Source organism: Pipistrellus kuhlii, unplaced genomic scaffold (genome assembly GCF_014108245.1).
Source record: "Pipistrellus kuhlii isolate mPipKuh1 unplaced genomic scaffold, mPipKuh1.p scaffold_m20_p_1, whole genome shotgun sequence".
NCBI lineage: Eukaryota > Metazoa > Chordata > Mammalia > Chiroptera > Vespertilionidae > Pipistrellus > Pipistrellus kuhlii.
In genome coordinates, this window is record NW_023425404.1 from 178,804,337 (window position 1) to 178,823,068 (window position 18,732).

Genomic DNA, 18,732 nt, shown 5'->3' on the forward strand with positions numbered 1-18,732 from the left:
AACTGTCCACAAGATGCTAAGAACTGCAGAGCTCAAGGGCTCTGGAGACTAAATTTCCTCCACCCATTTGGAGATTGGGAAGGTATTTTTATTTTAAAATATATATTTTATTGATTTTTTTTTATAGAGAGGAAGGGAGAGGGATAGAGAGCTAGAAACATTGATGAGAGAGAAACATCGACCAGCAGCCAAGGTACATGCCGTTGACCGGGATCAAACCTGGGACCTTACAGTCCACAGGTCGATGCTCTATCCACTGAGCCAAACCGGTTTCGGCAGTAATGGCTCTTTTAAAAGGTGACTCACGATGATGATGCCAATGATGGTGATTTGGTGAACATTATGACTCTGAGACATTGCTCTCCTGAATTGCTGCTGTTACTCTGAGCCTGTATTTAATGAAGCACAGTAGACTTTACCCTTTGGTTTCATGGGAATTAAAGGGCATTTTATTCTCTGGTTCTAAAATCTGGGAAATGTATTCTTTGTGATTAATAACATCTGATCATTAGCAAACCTGAATCCCAAACTGATGACTTGTTTGTGGGTGTTACAGGTGAGAGCTCCTGAGCTCATTACAAATTCCATGAGTTATTTGGTTAATTCCTTCAGTGATAATGCTAAATAAGTTACCATGTAGAATGAGGCATCTGTTCAAAATAAGAATAAAATTCCGACAGGGTCTGGACAATTGATCAACTCTCTAGGTCTAAACAGAGGCTGTTAGGGAGCATTAACAATGAGCCAGAACTTCCCTGAAATCTAATTCATCATTGTTATTTTTACATAATATAATTCAGTATTCAGTTTTTCTTTATTGGGTAATGGATGTGTTTCCATGAGGGTCTCTGACCCAGTCTTTTTCTCTCCCAAAACACTTGAAGTATGTATGACTCGCTGACTTTGGACTATTTTTTTTTTAACCTAATTCTTGAGTTGGCATAGGTATGTATGTATGTATTTATTTATTTATTTATTTATTATTTATTTATTAAAAAGCCTACTCTTTCCCAATTTTTTCTTCACAAAAATTTGAAATTTCTGACCTCGAAGGCACACTTTTGCATCAGCATCCGTGATGCACTGTTTCCCTTCTCTTAGAGTATTATTATGCTACTGGTGATGATTGGTGTGTGGATAGAGAAGACTCATTGTTGATGATTTGAGTTTTGAATTTACAAAAGCCTTAACAAAGCCTTTCAATTGTCTTTACCTCAGCCAGTGTTCCTCAAATATTATCAGAATACTAGAGGCCTAGTGCATGTTATTCATGCATGGGTATGTGTGTGTGTGTCCCTCAGCCCACCCTGCACCCTCTCCAATTTGGGGCCCCTTGAGGGATGTCTGACTGCCCAGGATCAGGCCTAAACGGACAGTTGGACATCTCTCTCACAATCTAGGACTGCTGGCTCACAACCACTTGCCTGCCTGCCTGCTTGCCTCATTGCCCTGAACTGCTTCTGCCTGCCAGTGTAATCACCCCCTAACCACTCCCCTGCCAGCCTGATCAATGCCTAACTGCCCCCCTGCCAGCCTGATTGTCCCTAACTGCCCTCCCCTGTCGACCTGGTCATCCCTAACTGCCCTTCCCTGTAGGCCTGGTCACCCCCAACTGCCCTCCCTTGCTGGCCTGGTCATCCCTAACTGCCCTTCCCTGTAGGCCTGGTCACCCCCAACTGCCCTCCCTTGCTGGCCTGGTCATCCCTAACTGCCTTCCATTACTGGCCTGGTAACCCCTAACTGCCCTCTTTTGCCAGCCTGGTTATCCCTAACTGCCCTCCTCTGCCAGCCTGGTCCACCCAACTGCCCTCCCTGCCAGCCCAATTGCCCCTAACTTCTCTCCCCTGCTGGCCTGATTGCCCCTACCTGTCCTCCCCCTGTTGGCCTGGCCACCCCTAACTGGCCACCTTTGCCAGCCTGGTTGCCTCTAACTGCCCTCCCCTGCCAGCCTGGTAACCCCTAACTGCCCTTCCCTGCAGGCCTGGTCCCCCCAACTGCCCTCCCCTGCTGGCCTGGTCATAGCCCAACTGTCCTCCTCTGCAGGCCTGGTACCCTACCAACTACCCTCCCTTGCAGGGCTGGTCCCCTCCAACTGCTCTTCCTTGCAGGCCTGGTCCCCCCAACTGTCTTCCACTGCAGGTCTGGTGCCCCCAACTGCCCTCATCTGCCAGCCTATACACTCCTAATAGCCCTCTCCTATAGGCCTGATTACCCCCAATTGCCCTCCCTTTCAGGCCTGGTCCCTCCCAACTGCCCTGCTGGCCTGATTGCCCACAACTGCCCTCCACTGCTGGCCATCTTGTGGTGGCTACCTTGTGTCCTCATGAGGGAGGCCATCTTTGACCACCTGGGGGAGGCCATCTTGTGTGTTGGAGTGATGGTCAATTTGCATATTACCTCTTTATTAGTTCGGATAAAATCCTTTAGAACTTTGGTTTCACAGGTGGGAGAAATTTGTATGTATATTTTGTTCACTTGTGCAGAATCGAACTGCTACATGTTAAGTATGTGATGAATAACTGTTGGAAGAACAGGGTTTAAAAATAAAAGAAAGAAGTGAGTCTTATTTAATAGGCTGTTATCACTTTTTTCACCCTTTCATTTCCCTCTATTCTTGTCCCACTGCACTTTTCTTTACCTGAAAATAGAATATTTTTTTCTTCTGGCAGAAACCATTGCTGTTGAAAGTGTTTTTTGTTGTTGTTTATTAATCCTCACCCACGGATATTTTTTCCCACTGATTTTTAGAGAGAATGGAAGGGAAGGAGAGAGACAGTAAGAGAGAGAGAGAAACATGGATGTGAGAGAGACGCATTGATTGGTTGCCTCCTGCACGTGCCCTGACCTGGTTAGGGGATCAAACCTACAGCTGTGGTGCATGCCCTTGACCGAAATCGAACCCAACACTCTAACCACTGTGCAAAAATGGCCAGGGCTGGACATAGAATTTTAAAAGGTGTGCAAAGAACAGGAGAAAGAGGGCATGAAACCACATCTTCATGCTCATGTACAGAACTTGCAGCATCCCTCCTTCCTGCTCCCACCTATGCGGGTATAGTAAATTGCAATATCTCAGAGGAATTCTCAGGAAGGGCTGCTCCCTAAGGAAATGCTAAGAGGAAGTCTGCGAAGCTGCTTCATTTTTAGGTAGAATTTAGGAGTCTCTTATCTCCTAAGCTGATTGCAGCCTAACATATGAAGTGATAACAACTGTCTAGTTGTGGTGGTCTTTCCCTAATATCATTGACAAAGATTCATCCCACTTTTGTAAACATCATGTCCCTCTGAGCTTGAAGTAGAGCCACTTCAAAGAAACTGCAGGGAGAAAAGATGAGGTTTTCAGTAAACTGGGGAATTTCTTGTAAAATCCTCTCTGACTTATGCGAGAAACACCTTGAGGGCATAATTTCCTGATATATGTAAAAAAGGAAAAATAATGTTTGTTTAACAAATGTTAGTCAAATGAAATATTTAGTGTATGAATGAGAAAGAATGCTAATGCATTAGTGACTCATCCTATATGTTTTTGCTCCAGGAAGCACATTGCAGGATGTGCTCATTAGTCTGAGGCAGAAGACGGGGGCTCAGTCTCAGGAATGTTGCTCATTCTGTGAATGTGGCGGGCCCTTGTTGGCTTCCACCCAAGCATCTATTACTCAGAGCCCTAATTTCCTTTTGGGAAATAAAACTCCCCTGTTCTCAGACATTCGACTGGTTGATTAATCTTACCCATACATTCTTGGTCGGAAGTGCTGGGAAGATTAAATGAGTTAGTATAAATGTATGCAGATCACTTAGAACAATGCTTGCCTGGTACCTAATAAGTTTTGTTGTTGAAGTTGTTGCATAAGCCCTCTGCATCTGTCTGTTGGTCGGTTCTGCTTCCGCAGATTCAAACAACTGCAGATGGAAAATATTTGGAAAAAAATGTTATGTTGTTGCTGACATGTAGTTAGGCCTATGATGGTTGTCTCTGTATAGATTTTTTTCTTGTCATCATTCTGTAAACAATACGATATAACAATTATTTATATAGCATTTACATTGCACTAAGTATTTAAGTACTCTAGGTGATTTGAAGTATACAGGATGATGTATGCATTGGTTATATGCAAATCTACATCATTTTATGTAAGGGACTTGAGCACCCAGAGATTTGGGTATCTGCAGGGGTCCTGAAACCAATCCCTCACGGATACCAAGGAAACAACTGTATTTTCTTTGTTCATAAATAATTCCTATAGGATTTTTGCAATAATGCAAATCATCAGAATAAATGAGATTCTGCTATTTATCTTAAACTTTACAACTTCTATTCTTATTTACGAACTCAATATGACCAACCGGCCAATCAGTTTTTATGATGCAGCTGGATGCACATGTCTTACATTGGTTACAGTAATGTGTAAAGGCAAAGAGAACATGGGTTATGTTTTCGTGGAGCTTGCAAGACACTTGTCTTATTCAGAATTTTCACTCACGTAAAGGGTATGAAGCCAAGACTATCATACGTGGTGCAAATAAATAAAATGTATATAGTTGGCATGAGGTAAAGGCCTGTTTCTATCAATTCATGATTTAATTGCATGTAACTAGAAAATTCGTAAAGTCTTTATATTTTGTAGAATTCTCCCCTACCTTCTCCAGATATTCTAGTCTAGCATACAGGGATATCTGTGATTCTGTGATACTGTCCCTGAACCTGGGATAATGGATGATACATAGTGAGCCATACAAAAATACAAGATATGTTTATATCTTGCTATAACATAAACTTTATTACTACATAAAATATCTCTCTTAATGCTACAGTGTCTGAATTTTGATTTTGTGAGCTATTGGCTCTTTAAAAACAACCTGCATTTAAATACTACTTGAAAAGACCCAATAGTCTTCATAATCACAGAGTGACAGAAATGGTGGATTGGCTCTCGCCCAGCCTCCCTTCCCTTTTCTTCCTCTACTTTAGAGACTAGGAAGCTGAAACATCTTCCCAGATCCCCTGCAGCTAGTGTTGGCCATACTTCTTTAGCCAATGAGACAAAGGCAAACACCTCTGAGGAGGGCTTCCCTTCCCAAAGAAAAGCCTAAACCTTGCCTCTCCTTCCTGCTTGGACCCTGGGCATGATGCTTGTCGGAGCAGGAGCCATGGGATACCATGACTAATGCCACAACCAGAGATGCAGAGTAGGAAGATGGAAGGGTACTGGTCATGGAGATACCTCTGAGCTGTCCTACCATCCTGACTGTCTTCCTTGGATCTTCTTATGATGTGAACAAAATAATCTTCTAACTTGTTTAAACCAGCAGAATGGAGCTTTCTGCTCATTTTAGCCAAAGACAAACAGAACTGATACAATGTCTTGCATTAGGACAGGCTGTTTTTATGCTTTTATGTCAATGAACAAACTGGACATCCCTATGGCTACACCATTAAAAGAGATGTTTCTTGCTCACTGTACATCTGCTGTGGTTTTAGGCGACTCTCTAAGGAGCTGATATCTATGTGTTAGCTCATAATTCCAGGATGAGTGATGGCAATTCCATGTCAATATATGTGTCATGATCTCTGCAGCTAGGGAAAGTGCAGAGTTAGAGAGTCCATCAAATACAGTTAAGTATTGTGGCTGGAAGTGACACACTTCATGTCTGTACACATTGCATTGGACAAACCAAATCATCTGGCCAGGATTAACCTCAAGAGGGTAAAGAAAAACAATATCTTTAGGTACCTGGGAAGAGGAGCCTGGGTGAGTAGCACTAATGTCTACCATACATGAGAGATCTTTATCACTTGAAAACTAAGGGAATGATGTTATTGAAAACATGGCCAGGCAAAGATGTTAAAAGAGTTTGATAAAATAAGTGTGCTAGAAGCAAAACCTTCCAGTTCCATAGAGTAAATAATACCACCCTCTTATCTGTCCTACATGATATTGGTTCCGAATGGAATTTGCTAGAGATTGGTATGAAAGCAGATGTGAGATAGGTGACTTACATGATACAGTGGAACTTGGACACATTCTCATTCACCCACTGCTGATTTTCTTCTAAACTTATACTCTGCTGAGATTCTAAAGATAAAATAGGAAAAAATGCTGCTGATCTGTAATTGCTCAGGATACTCTCCAGCTGCCCTCTCAGCAGGTCCTTCTGTGCAACTTGTTTTCTCATCATTGCAACTCCAGTAAAGTGATTTAGAAAAGTCTCTGGGAGTTTGGTAAATAGAATTGATTTGAACCATGACTCAGAACACCACGTTTTCATGTGGACTCAGTGCACAAGTTGTTGGAACACCAGGGGGTAGATAAATGGCTCAATGTGGAAGTATTAGCTAATAACATGTGATTTTCTATATGTAGCTACTGGATTACTGAGATATTCAGTGAATGTGATATTCACAAGGGAGTGAGGGAGAGTGTGGGGGGAAACAGTTATCACAGGGTTGGGTCTGCTGCTAGGTAGGATGTTTTGTACTATAACGATCTTTGAAGGCTCCTGGGCTTCAATTCCAACCTTGACAATTCCTAGTTCTCACCTCCACTTCTTCAACCTCAGTTTCCTGTCTGTGCAATGGAGATGATACTACTTATTGCACAAGATTTTTGGGAGGATAGACAATGGTAAGAATTTGAGACGTATTTGCTTTCTTATTTTCTCTTTTCCTTGGGGTATCTTTGTTCTCCATAGAGGGGAAGCAATTGTGGTTAAGGCCATTTAGATTTCCCAGGATAGAGACGATTCTTTTCAAATTGTTCTCTAAAAGTTACTTAAAAATTATATTTCATTGAAATATTTCAGACTTAAGAGAAAAATTCAGTTCCTTCCTTCTCAGAAGTCCTTAGAAAACAATGTGAAAAAAGTTAACATTTCAATAGTTTTTATTTGGGAGTCCAAATGCAGTGTTAAAAAGCAGGAACAGAATGTTTTTGTTAAAATATGAACTTGCTCTATTGGAGGCTCGACTCAATGGTATTAAGGAAGAGCTGTGAATTCAGACCAGACATAGACCAGGAGATGCAGGTGAGAAACTGTTGGCTGGGCAGAACACATACCATCAGGAATACTGCCTTAAAGGCCTGCCTCAGATGTTGGTTGAGATAGGTGCTGACCACACCAAAATGTACCAGCACATATATAGGCAGGCAGATTCTGTTCAGGACATGACCTTGAAGAAGGCAGGGTTCAGAGGATAAGAAGAGTTAGAAGGTGACTTAGAAAGACAACACCAACAATAATGACAGTGAATAAATATAGAGCAACCACATGATAATGTGCTAATGATAATAAAAATGGCTAAAATTTATTTAGGATATATTATGTGTTGGGTGTTATAAATGCTTTAAATTTTATCTTTTAATCTTCAGAATAACCATATGTGACAGTTTCTATCAATATCATTATCCCCACTTTATCCACAAGAAAACTGCAGTTTCTCAATTTCAAGTCAATGGGAGGAAGTAAATGGTCAAGTCATAATGTGAACCCAGCTCTGCTAGATTATGAATTCTGCTCCTTCTCCCCAGCTTTGCTGCACTGTCTCCATATTAATGAAGCTGCAAGAGCCCTTGGACTTCTCAAAAGAGTGCAGAGATCAGATATGAGACAGCAAAGGAACGAAGCTGGGGCAGTTAAGAGAATGAATAAATATCAGAGGGTTTCAGTAGATTGTATGTGGAAGGTGAAACAGCCCTGGGGGTCTGTTTATTTAATGCATCAGCATGGAGAATCTCCAGCTCTTTCCTGGTCCTGACTCTTGGCTTGCTACTTGGCCACTCCTGTTGAACATGGATGCCACCACTGAATATGATATAACCAATGGAGACTCTGTTCTCCTAGTTACCTAAAATGGGATTTTAAAAAGTAATAAATGGTCCTAAATGGTTTGGCTCAGTGGATAGAGCATCAGCCTGTGGACACAAGGGTCCCAGGTTCCATTCCAGTCAAGGACATGTACCTTGGTTGTGGGTACATCCCTAGTAGAGGGTGTGCAGAAGGCAGTTGATGGATATTTCTCTCTCATTGATGTTTCTAACTCTCTATCCCTCTCCCTTCCTCTCTGTAAAAAAATCAATAAAATATATTAAATAAATAAATAGTAATAAATGCTGAGATCAGGAGTTGACAATATTGGAAAATTACTATGTCAATATTTATCCTTTTCTTTCTTCTTGTAATATAGGGCGCTTAGGGAAAATAGGTATGTGAACTTAAAGTTAGCACCTGTTCTACTCAATGCTAGTGCAATTTCAGCCAACAAATTTTCAGTCAACAAAAGCAATGTAAGTCTTTTATATGAATTGCTCTATTTCCTATGCATCATGATTTTTGGAATCTCCACTCGATTTTTAAGCATCTCCAATTTCTTGTACCTTTCACTGCCTTCATATGTTGTAGCCATTCCCATGTTTTATTCTTCAAAATGCCCTCTGTGACTTCTAGCCCAAGTCAATGCATGCTTGTCCTTTTCCTCTGAATCCTTTTTCTGCCCCACAAAGCTCCCCCTCTCACAAGGAAGACACAAATAGAGTGAGATGGTCAAGGACAAATCTTCCTTAGTAGACTGCACAAGAAGACCCCTGGAAAAAGTCTTGTATTAATAACCGTTGTCTTATAGCACAAGCATTTGCTGACCACCAATCCTTGAATTAAAGGGATGGGCTGGGATGGGAGTTGCTTTCACATATGGCATAGGAAGCATTGTGGTAGTACTAGGCAACCAGCTTGCCATCTTTGACATGCAGGCCCTCAGTTTCTGATCATCCAGAGAATCATGACAGACTATTAGTTCAAATTTAATTCTGCACTGGAGAATGCTCTTAATGTAAGCAGGCTCACCGAGGCAGCTCTCAATCATGTTCAAATATTCACCGAGGGACAGGTTTGGCCTCTAGAAGTAATTCATACTCAGTGGTCCAGAAAGAAAAAACCCCAGTAGGAAAAATGAAGGTATCTTTCTCTCATAATATATTATTGCTTCAAGCCAAACACTTACAGTTCATAATTGTTTCTCATTATGGTTGCTTAACCCTAGCGTCACTGCTGTCTTGCTCAGTGCTGAAAGCAAGTGTTTATTAATTTGAGGCCAGATGGAAAGCTTGATAGATTTTACTATTATGCCCAAGAGAGCAATGTTTGAAAAATATAAATAGGCAGTGTAGCTCAGTTGGTTGGGCATTGTTCCATGCATGGAAATGTCATTGGTTCACTTCCCTGACCAAGGCACAAATCCAGGTTGTAGGTTCTATCCCTGTCAGAGTGTGTGTGCAGAAGGAAGCCAATCAATGTTGCTCACATCCATGCTCCCCCCTCTCTCTCCTTCTCCCTTCATCTCTCTCTAAACTCAATAAAAATAATTTTAAAAAGAAAAATATAACTGATGCTCAGCAAACTGAATGCATACTTTGATTGCAATACTTTCCTGCTCAGGCTTAGTGCATCATATTCCTAAATGAAGTCATGTTGTAGAAGTTATGAGTCAGCTAAACAATTTAAGGGAGAACGTGTAAATGATTCTAGAGCTATGCATACCATTTTATAAAGGGATGTGGTACCTGTGTTTTTGGAAAAGGGCTTATTTGTAGGAAGAAGCAGGAGTGAAAATAAGAGAAATAAGGTTGACTTCATTTACTTCCCTGTCTATATAAAAAAGGAATATACACAAGTTGACCCAGAGTCCCATAAAATAGCAGGATTTTTGTGTGATTTGAGAAACTGTGATAATATATATGCCAGATGTCATAGAATAAACTGCAGCAGCAACACTAAAGGAGTCCATAAACGACTAACATATGAGTAACCAGAAACCTTACTGTAACCAACAATGCAACAGTTTCCCTATGAAACCTTAGAGCTTCATGCCTAATATGTAGGTTAAAAAAAAATCATGTCTCATGTTTGAGGCACCAGTTGATAACTTAAGTCCACAATCCATTTCTCCCTCTTTTTCTTTAGTAATGGAACTCTAAGACTTTACTGGGAGCATTGCTGACCAGGTAATGAGTAAATTCCTGAGGCTCTGGTGATTAGATAGGGCCATCTGGCTCCGCTCTGGACAATGAAATGTGACAGATGTGATCTGTGCAACTTCTACCGAATGCCCTGTAAATGAAGAGGCATGCTTGTCCGTCTCATCTCACTCCTCCTTGCTGGATGCAGACATGACAATGACAGTGGATTGGCTTCCTTGGAAGCAGAGATGGAGGAGGCATGCTGACGATGGTGGAGTTCCTCTTTTAGTTCTTGTCTACAATTCCCGGGCCATTGCATGGGAAAGAAATGAACTATCTAATTGAATGCATGTATTTTCTTTTTGTTGTAAGAGCTTAGCTCATGCCAGAATCCTAATCCTTTGTGTTCATACTTTGGGATAGGGTTGTCCATCAGCAGTCAAATCCCTCGACAGAGGCAGCTAGTGTACTGTGAAAGTTAGTGTACTGTGCCTTCTAAATGCTGGTATGAATAAAGCATGCCAGAAGAAAAGGAAAGACGCCATTAATTCCGTGTAAAATGTTGGTGAAAGCTTCACAGAAAAAGTGACATTTGCGCTGAGGTTTAAATGATAAGTTGGCATTTGCCACCTGGTGAGTATCTGAACCGAGACTTGAAAGGATGTGTCTAGAAATGTAGAGGTGCAGGTCTCTGCTATTTTGCTTGTTTTTTTCTCCAGGGAGAAATTCTGCAGTCTTTTGCCTGGGGTGTCACTGCCTTGCTTCCATCGTTCTGGGAGCTGAGTGGAAGAAAGTATCTGGGACATTCAGGAAAAGATCTTCCCTATCCCTTCCCTGTTTTTAGCCCCTTGCTTCTTCCTGTCCTCCACTGTGCTTGGTTTCAGACTCCTGAGTCTCTCTGGTTCAATGTTTCTGGAGAGTAACAGCGGGAGGCAGAATTCTAGACATGCACTCTTCAAGATTCTCACGCCCTGGTTATCCCATCAAACGGTAATCTAGGTACTGCTGGGAGGGGACGTTGCAGATGGAATTAAGAATGCTCATGCTGACATTTAGATATAGAGGTTACTGTGGATTTTCCTGGCGGGCACAATGTAATTACATGAGCCCTTAACAACAGAAGAGGAACACACAAGAGGAAAGCAGAAAAGGAGACACGAGAGATGTGGCAGAAGTCAGAGAGATCTGAAGTGTGAGTACTCCATGTCCAACACTGACAGCAGGAGGAGTGTTTGCACAACTGGAGTGCCCAGCTTGGGTGCTCAGGGAGGCTTTGTCACTGTACTGATCCTACAGGACACCTGCTACAATAGGCCACTCTTCCAAGCCTAGGAGAAATAGCAGCTCTACCTAATATATAGGCACAAACACAGGGAAGCTGCCAAAATGAGGGGACAAAGAAACATATCTGAAATGGAAGATTAGAACAAAACTCCAGAAAATGAACTAACTGAAAAGGAGATAAGCAAACTGTCAGATACAGAGTTCAACACACTGTTTATAAGGATGCCAAGTGGTCAGAATGTTCTTGTTGGCTCATTAATATATTCTCTCTCTAATATGTAACTGGAAACATAGATAATAATTTGGAAATATATAATCAGAGAAAACAGAATTATATAGTTTTAAGGGAAGTTTTCACCAGAGTATAGGTTTTCACCAGTTTTTTACTAAATGGAAAGACTTTCCAAGTATTGGCATCTGTTAGTTGCCAGCCAGATAGAGCAACTTCTTTCAAAACCATGTATTTGGGAGAACAAATAATACCTCCACTAACCTCTACTCTTTGCAGATTCCTGGAGTGCTGCTTCTTTTAGTGTGAGATGACTTTGCAGCAGCATCCATCATGTCAGCAGACTTTCATGTCATGTTATGATTTTATATTGATCACCTCGTTAGTTGAAATATAGGTAAGTCTTTGGCTTTCTCATAACGAATATTATATGATGGCTACAGTTGGGAAGGTTTTCCATAGGCATCTCATTTCCTTCCTATTGGTCTTTGTAAACATAATTACAAAAGGATATTGGTTTGGCCAGGAGATGTTAGGTTACATAGTATAATAAATGGTACCAAAAATCTCTGGCTTTCAACAACAATGTCCATCATGGCCAATGTCCATCATGACTGCTCCACCTCACCTTCACTCTGGGACCCAGCCTGGTGGACCAGCCTCTATTTGGAACAATACCAGTTGTTGTGGCAGAGGGGGAAAGAGTACACGGAGAAGCCATGATGGCTCCTGAAGTTTCTAGTGGAAAGGTCATAGTTCAAATGGTCTCATCTAAGTTCACTACATTGAGAATCCTCATTCAGGGAAGGTTAATCACAACTGCCCCTTTGGAATATCCTCACCCATTTATATCTGTTTAATCAGGGTTTTTGTTGTTGTTGTGTTTTTTCTTGCTGTTGGTCAAAGATCCTATGGCCCAAGTACTATATTTTGATTACATTTTAGTCAATAAAAATAATTTGGTGCATTATTCAAAACCAGTGTGATGTTTTCTCCAGGACTGAAATGATGGGGTTCTCTTCAGACTATACTTTGGCAGTAATGGAGAAACACATTTGAGGCAAGAGAATGAATTAACTGCTGATCAGACCTGTGCTGATGAGAACTTTGTTTGACCCTCTTCATGATGATATTGAAAATAATATAATACATATACCTCACCCATTGGCATATACCAGTGCCAAAGACCTGGTTGGCTTATTCTAGTGAAAATATCACATCTGGTACCATAGCTGCAATAAGGGCTACCACATGGTGGTCCCCAATCATCTGCCATGATTTCTGGGTTTATACAGAGGCTACCAAGCATATCCTTATATTATTAAGAGTGGTACTAACCTGTGATAATCCACCCAGCATTGGGTACAGATTCTGGTTTACTATCTTGGCAAAGGGTTTGGCTATTGTTATCATGATGAATATTACTCTGCAGACCAGAATCTACTGGGAAAGTTGTATTGCAGCTACAAGTATCTAGCCCAGTTATACCTTCAGTGACTAAGACTATGACAACAAGATGAATCCTTGGAACTACTGGACCTATTATGATATGGACATGGGCTGAGACTTTATTCATATCCTGCCTCTGTATGTCCTTTTCTTTAAACAGATGAGTCATGGTGACATTTTACTTCCCTTGGTGTTATCACTTAGATCAGGTACATAGCAATCCTCAAAAGCTAGTTTTGAAAACATAGCTAGTTTTCTTTCCTTAGTTTGGAAAGTGACTATATAAATATAATTTTGAGGAAAGATTTTGGGAATACTAATCATAAATACCTACACAGTCCTACTTTAAGTGGGGCTCAGATCCCTCTTCAATCAATAATCTTTGGAACTAAAAACAGGTAGAGAAAGTAAAAGAGGGACCATGTTTTTTTCATGCAGCAGCAGCAGCAGCTCACCAGCTCTTAACTAGTTTTGTTCGTATAAGTCATTCTATGTCCTTCTTGACTGCTCAACTTATCTTGCCCTTAGGAACCCAAAGGTCTATTAGCCCCATGTTGCCATTCTAGCTTCCGCCTGTTGTAGTAATTATATCCATCTTGTCTATGATGAGTAAGTGTGGAATCTGCCCTCTGATGTTCTAGAAAAGATCACCCACATTGCCTTTTTGACGGTAGGGAGCCCAGTTTCATAGCAACACATCCTACCATCGACCTTGGCTACAGAAGACAGACATTACTGAGATTCTCAACAATGCCAGAGTTCCTCTCATTAATGCATTCCTTTATTGACTCAGTGAAGTCATTGCTTTTCTCACTTCCTCAGGATCATGCAGCTTGTAGTTTCTCTGGTCTCACATAATAATGTGCCTTTGTTTGCTCACTGCTCTGAGCCTCCAGATCTCTTTTTCAGTACTCTGCCAAGAAAGTGCTGATGCTTTTGTAACATTTAATATAGGTCATCAACATGTCCAACAATCTGTAGGTAGGTTAGTCCTCCCAGCCAACTGGGAGAACAATATTCAGGTGTATGTAATCACCCCACAATCTACATGTTAGAGCAGATGTTCTCAAAATTGAATCTACAACAGAATTCCTTGGAGGGCCTGTTAGAACACAAATGACTGAACACTACCTTGGAGTTTCTGATTTAGTAGGTCTTCATTGGGGCCTGGAAACTTGCATAAGGTGCTATTGATGCTGCTAGTCCAGGGAACATATACTGAGGACCATTCAGCTAGAACACAGGAAAAAGTCATCACTCAGTCTTATAGTCTCTGTATTGCCACACCCAAATTTACTCAGGGTTGAAAGTTGCCTTCCTCACATGCTTTGCAATGCTGGTGACACAAATGGGCAGTGCTTGATAAAGTTCAGGTAGATGAGAGCATATGATAGACATGTTTTAGTGTGCACTTTTTTTCTTATTTATTTAAAAGGGAACTATGTTGATACATAATACTTGCTTGGGAGTTAGTTATGATTCTTTTTCTGTCTCAACAATTCCTCAGTTTCTATTCTAGGGTGGAGAAGTGACAGTGGTAAATGTCCATTTCAATGATGCCCAAGGTCTGCCAGGATTGCACTCTGACTGGCTTCCCATTTGTGGGAGACTAGGTCCTCAACAGTCATTACAACAATTCATATTTTAACAGGATAAACCAGAAAACATCATTTTCCAAGTTAAAATTTTCCAATTTTTAATATAATGTATCAGTCGCTGAATATGTTCCAAGATCATAAAATGAGCCCCAATAAAGTTTTTGCAGAAAACTGTCAGTGAGAAATTTACTATGCAATTTATGTTCAGATTTGGCTCTTCACCCCGGCTTACCACTCCCTCCTCAAAAGCCAGCTTGTCTGGGTAGAGGCTACCAAGATCAATTGCTGTGAATTTCAGATGTTCAGCAAGCTGTCAGATGCTGCTTAGACGTTTCCAAGGAAACAGCTTTGCTTATCAGCAGTTGTCTCCACAGACTTTAAATACACCATTTCCTGGATGGCAGAAGCAATCAGCTAGGATACTTGTACCATTGAAAAGCCCACAAACCTTATTTAAACTATACTGCAGGCAAAAATAAAGGCATTTCACATTCTTCTTAATTTGGAAGATAGGTCCAAACAAAATTATTGGGTATATACTTGAGATTCCTGCATTTTAAATAAAAATTAAGGCCTTATGCATAAAACTCTTAAAACATTGAATAATCTCATTTCAACATAATATTTGAATTTTATAGATTTCTCCTACATCGTGGCATTACTTTAAGCAAGATTTTTTTTAAAGAAAAATTATGTTTGAAAGTCAAGACATACATTTTAACTGCATGTGTAAATTAATCGCAATATCACGTCAAAATTGGGAGTATGACTCCTAGCATCTTGAATTTTAGTAAGATTTGAGAACCTACGTGCCTACATCCTGTATAACATTGTATATAGAAGAAACTTAGCTGAAGTCAGAGAAAGGCTAACTGAATTAAATGCACACCTCTGACAGTGTCGGGGCACTCTCTTCACACTCCCACAGTCTGCAATGAGCATATTTATTTACCTGGCAGCCAATCTGGCCAACCATCACCATGGCCTTACAGGGTTGCAGGAGCCACCTGGTTCTCTTTACATCCACGGTGGGTGTGTGTACAGATCTCTCCCAAAATGCTAAGAATAAACTTGTAGAAAACACACTTTGGCCTGTTATTGCTTGGTTAACCTTTAATATACCCTTTTGTCTTAGAGGTTTTAAAATGTCTTTACCTTCTCCTTGTCAGGGAATGCATAATAAGTCAGGTAAAAGGGCAGCAAATGGTACCATTTTGGGAAGATGGTTTTAGACTAATTTTGTTTCCTTTGTAACTGGGCCTAATTTTGCCTAATATCCTTACTGGGTTTGGGTCATATCAAAGAAAGTATGTTTGTAATTTGCAGAGGTTTACATAATAGCTGCACAATGAAACCTGTTAATATATGAGAAATAGCCGAAACTGGTTTGGCTCAGTAGATAGAGCTTCGGTCTGAGGACTGAAAGATCCCAGGTTCGATTTTGGTCAAGTGCATGTACATTGGTTGTGGGCACATCCGCAATCGGGGATGTGCAGGAAGCAGCTGGTTGATATTTCTCTCTCATTGGTGTTTCTAGCTCTCTATCCCTCTCCTTTCCTCTCTGTAAAAAAATCAATAAATTATATTAAAAATATTTGAGAAACAGAACAATAAACAGAAGTTTATAACTCAGTTACACTGCTTAGTTTAAGGAAGGAAAATTGTGAGTCATAGTCAGAGGAAGCTTTGTGAAAGGAGAGAAACTCAAATTGAGCCTTGAAAAAATAAGATATTTTTAGCATATATGTGTAATAATGGAATGTATCAAACATGTAAGATATAAGACTGATCCTAATATCCATTTAAAATAAATGTTTTTCTAAAAATTATGAAAAAGACATCATAGGAAAGATGAACAAAGGCATATGCACATGTTGGTTCATGACATCTTTATAGACATTTAAATAAAAATTGGTAGGGGATTTATAATAATTAAATTATGATATTCTTATTCAATTGGCACATTATACATGAATACATTCTAGAGTTCTGCTGTACACCATTATAATTAGAGTTAATATTTCCTCTTTTTAAAGTCTAAAATGTTTTAAAAGGGTATATCTCATGTTGTGTTCTAAACACACACACACACACACACACACACACGGGCAGTGCCAGTCCAAAGGCCAAACTCAAAGTCAAAAACACTAACCCAATTATGACATATAAACAAGGCATGAGAGTACTATTTTCTAATTGACTGATATAATATTTTTTACCAACCATTTAACATACCAGTTTACATAGTTTCACAATCCTATAGTAGTTTTCAATCACCATATATGATGCTAAGATCAACCTCCTCTTTCATTTCCTCCAATATAACATGAATATTCTTGTTTCACAATCTCTGCAAGGTGCACATACTATTCTTTTCACCTGTAATCCTTCTCCTTCACCCACAGACATTCATAAATCTTTTAGGTCACAGATTACATGTGATTTCCACTGGAAAGTTTCCCCTGATACCATATTCTAGCTCAGAATACTAGTAGCTTATATTTAATTCTAAAATCACTTATTGTAGTTTTAATAAAATAATTAAGTATGCACTTGATTTAATTTTATTAGTATATACTAGAGGCCTGGTGCCTGAAATTCGTGCACAAGGGGGCGGGGTTCCCTCAGCCCAGTCTGCACCCTCTCCAATCCAGGACCCCTCAGAGGATGTCCAGCTGTCCCTGTGGGATCAGGCCTAAACGGCAGTTGGACTTTCCTCTCACAATCCAGGACCACTGGCTCCTAACCACTCACTTGCTTGCCTGCCTAATGCCCCTAACTGCTCCCCTGCCTGCATGATTGTCCCTAAGCACCTCTGCCTGCCTGCCTGGTTGCCCCTAATGGCCTCCCCTGCTGGCCTGATCACCCCAATGTGTATATGGTTGGGGTCCCTCAGTCTGGCCTGTGCCCTCTCTCAGACTGGGAGCCCTCAGGGGATGCAAGCCTAAGCCAGCAGTCAGACATCCTTAGCTCTGCTACAGAGGCGGGAGAGGCTCCTATCACTGTTGATGCACTTGCCAGCTGTGAGTCCAGCTCAGGGCTTCTAGCTGAGCAGCACTTCCCCTTTGGGAGCGCACTGACCACCAGGGGGCAGCTTCTGCATTGAGTGTCTGCCTCCTAGAAATCAGTGTGCACCATACCAACTGGTTGTTCACCATTAGGTTGATTTGCATATTAGTCTTTTATTTAATAGACAAAGGAGGACAGATATTATGACTATCTTATTCATACACCTTCAGCAACTACTTGATGTCTAGCAAACAGATTGCTCTTAATAAGCACATTTGGTGGATGATGAATAGAAGAATGGATGATGTGATAATTAAGTTGATTTTTTAAGGACATGTAAAAGTTAGTCATATGAAAGAAGAATGAAAAACATAGGAAGATGACAATGGAAAAAGATGACATGGATACTCATGCAGAAGCAATGAAAGGCATTGTACACCATGTTAAGACATGGATTTTACCCTAAAGACAATTAGAAACTATAGAAGAAATTTAAATAGCTAAATGTCTGGGTCAGATTTAGGCTTTGGCATAAAATACTTATCAGAAGTATAGAGAATGGATTGTAGAGAAGTAAATTTGGAGATAGGAAGACAAGCTAGAAATCTGTTAGATTAATTGACTTGGGAAATGATGGCACCATGAACTAAAGCAGTTGTGTAGGCATGACAGGAGATGAATTCTAAAGATGTTAAAGGAATCTAATTGAGGGGACTTTACCATCAATTGCATTTGGAGAGTGGGGGATGGGGTTCTAGATTAGTCTTGGTTTATACTTGGGGGAACTGGATGGAATAGTGTTGGAATTCATAAAAACAGGAGGTAAAGTACAAATTTAGTGGTGGTGGCAACATTCTGATTTGCTTTTGTGCTGTGTTTGTGGCACTTGAGAAATATCAGTGAAGCTGATTAGGGATGGGTACTGGAGGCAAGTGATATCATAGGTATGGGTGTACTTGTGCAAAGAACAATGTAGAGCTTCATTTCAAGGAGCCTCTGAGTATTCAGTAAATATTCAGTTCTCAGAATATTCATACACACAGATAAAAATTTTGGATAAAATTTTATTGGGTTTACAGATATCCTGAAGGCGCCCCCCCCCTTTTTTTTTCTTCTTAAAAATAAGAAGAAAACAGAGGAGATAAACTTGGGTAAGTATAAAGGAGTGAGCAAGCAAGATCAGTCCAAAAGAACTTTAATGGAGTAACTAGAG